Here is a 3,393-nt window from a genome sequence, read left to right on the forward strand (position 1 = left end):
TATATATATATATATATACAGTTTCCGTCTATCAAATTAACTCACAGCGTCTTGGTCGGCCCAACGCTATAGTAAAAGACACATGCCCAAAATGGCACTCAGTCAGATTGAACGAAGAACCCCGCAGTAGGGAAGCAATCTTCTTACCACAGAGCCACGCCTCCACCTCATTATATATTTATATTTGATGTTTTTAAAGAGGTCACATGATATACTGCTCCAGTCATGGCATATTCTCTTGTTCTAAGGAGGAGATCTGCAGCATGCTTTGAAGCGTGTAGCTGCCGACTGTAGCAAAGCAGGTATGTAAATACTTGCTCCATTGTGTGTATATATATATATATATATATATACACATATGCGCGTAAATGTGTGTGTGCGTGTGTGTGTGCGTGTCATTTTGTTTGTCCTCTATCACCACTTGACGACTGGTATTGGTGCGTTTTACCTCCACGCAAGCTAGCAAGTTCGTCGAAAGCAACAGACAGAATAAGTACTAGGCTTTAAAAAAATGTCCTACGGCCGATTTGTTCGACTAAAACACTTTTAATGCTGTGATCCAGCATGGCCACAGTCAAATGACTCAAAGGAATAAAAGAATTAAAGAATAAGAAAATGTGTGTGTAAGTATGTATACACATTCACACGCACACATACACATACATTTCTTTGCTTGTATGTTCGTCTCTATATAGCTTGACTGTGTGGGCGTTGCAATATTTTTGGAAATCTCATTGTAGAAGAATAATCCAGTCTAGTAGAAGTGATTACATGTTGTAATCAATGTCAACATATTACTAATATTCATTAAATCCGCAGCAAAATATCACAAGGTGTGACATATCCGGCTCTTATTTTAAATGAAAACTGAGGCATACTGAGAAATACTCAAAAGTGATTATGTTGAAGCTTTAGCAAGGCAGATTAATCTGTCTTTTGGACTGGAATTATGCAACAACGTGATGATAAAAAAAAGAAGCAAACTGCTTAGTCGGAGAGATGATGTTGATAGTCATTGAAAGAGATAGAGCGATAGCAAATGAGATGAACGACTCTCTCATTTCAATAAACATTTCGGCACCAGTGAAAACGAAACTGCGTGCGCTAAGGTTGTGGAATTGCGTATGAGAGATGAATATTTTAGTAGAATCAAACACGTTTTACAAATTCATCTCAATGGCAATGATGCATTATGTGACGTTAACACATTTGCTTAGCCGAATTTATACACAGATTCCCACGCATCTCACAACACTCACACGTAGATACACGCTCATAAATACATACACACCTAAATATATGCACACACATAAGAGGGGGTTGCTGAACAAATTCCTAGCTTTAAGTGTATCGCAAAATTTCTGGTTAGAGTCCCAAACTTCCGAGTTCTTTTACAGGGCTTAATCGTAGTTGTTCAATTTCCATTTGGAATTTGTTTCGAACCATTTTCTCTCCAAGCCTTTGTTGTTGTTCGGATTCATTAGAAATCACCCTCGGATACGACTGCTTTAAATGACCCGAGAACCAGTCCTCCTTCCTTCACCTCAAATTATTCTACGTCCTCTCAAATGTTAGGAGATTCTTATGACGACAACAACAATATACGAGTGGGTGTTGGAAAGTCGCTGTCGTTAAGGGTATCACAAAAGGCCTGGTTGGAGGTCCAACATTCCGAGTTCTTCTACAGAGCCTAGAAAAACTGAAGGGCTGCTTCAATAAGGATGTATACTTGAGAGGAGAATATGTTAACTAAAATCATAATTAAGTAACACTCTTGTATTTTATTTTGCCCAAAGCCAGTAACTTTTGAGTACCTCTCTCGTATCATCATATAATATAGTAAAGTATACTATAAGACTTGAATGTGATAGATATCGATTTTGTAGTTTGTAATACTGAATATAAAGTTCCAAGTTCTGCCGTATGTGCTCTACACTGAAAATATCCGATGCAACGGATGTTTGCAAGTCGACCAAATCCACTCACAAGGCTTTGGTCGGCCCAATGCTATAGTAGGAAACACCTTTCCCAAGGTACCACGCAGTGGAACTGAACCCAGAACCATGTGGTTGGTAAGCAAGCTACTTACCACACAGCCACTCCTGCGCCATCTTTCACTGGAAATACGTGGATGAGCTGAAAAGTGCGTGACTTTAAAGGCCTATAGGCGAAAGACCTGTAGGCGAAAGACCTGTAGGCGAAAGACCTATTTGGAGGCCTAACCTCTCGAGTTCTTTTACAGAGCTTAGGAAACCTGAAAGACTGCTGCAATAATTGTGTGAATCTGAGAATAAAATCATAACTAAGTGATCCTCCTGTATGTTCTATTACTTAATGTGAGGAACTTTTCAGCACTTCTATAGTAGTACGCTTTGCTCAAAGATGTAGTCCTCAATCAAGCGTAGCATATAACCACCTTGTTACACGTGGGTGGGTCCATCGTGTTTAAAAATGAGGAACCTATTTTGAAAATGTATTCCACTAGGTCTAGGGTATGATCAAAGATACGCCAGAAAGCGACTCTGGGCTACCTCCACATAGTTGAAGAATGCCGCAATCTACGATGACAGGTTAATGCATGGGAACATAATTTATATGCAGAAAAAAAGGAGTCCATATCTACCTAGATTCAGGAGAATGGGCAAATTTGTTATCTAAATAAGTTCTAGTAGTCACTGTTCTTTGTAAAAAAACAAGGGGCTCTAGTTTTCTGACGAAACTTACTGTCGCCATAGCTAGAAATTAAGAGGGGAATAAATGTGTTATGTCTCAATGCTACTGTTATCTAGCACCTTCGAAGGATCTCTGCTGAACCGCTACACAACTGCTACTCGACTGCTACTCAACACTCTTACCACGGCCAAACTACCATATTTATATATCTTGGGAGATCCTATTTCTTCGCCTGGGGGCGTCGACACAACACAATGTGTGCTGAACCCGGAGGGAAATTAGATCCTTATGGAGACATAGATCGAAATTCTGCTGCATCTGTAGCAAGCCAGATCTATGAACCACAGTTCTCAATTATTCACATGACCTAGGAATTATTGAGCAAAGGTTTTCGCGAAAATTTCGAGAAAATATCAACCCTATTGTGTGGTTACCTGAGCCTCTTAAACTAAAGCATCTTGAAAGAATTTGCTAGACAATAATCCGATTAAAATTGGCGGCTTCACAATCACAAGACTTTAGGGCTTGGTGCTCTTTGTCAGAGACGACGAGCTGCTCATACCATACAATTCAGGTGACGTTGGAGGTGAGGGATTAACGTTGGTGCCTTTCTGAGAATATGTAGTTTCTCCTTCTGTTTGGAGACTTTGTTCTTGGCTTCCTTGAGTGACAGTGAATGCAGTAAATCAATATCTCACAATGCATATATATATATATATA

This window comes from Octopus bimaculoides, chromosome 21, assembly GCF_001194135.2.
Source record: "Octopus bimaculoides isolate UCB-OBI-ISO-001 chromosome 21, ASM119413v2, whole genome shotgun sequence".
Taxonomy (NCBI): Eukaryota; Metazoa; Mollusca; class Cephalopoda; order Octopoda; family Octopodidae; genus Octopus; species Octopus bimaculoides.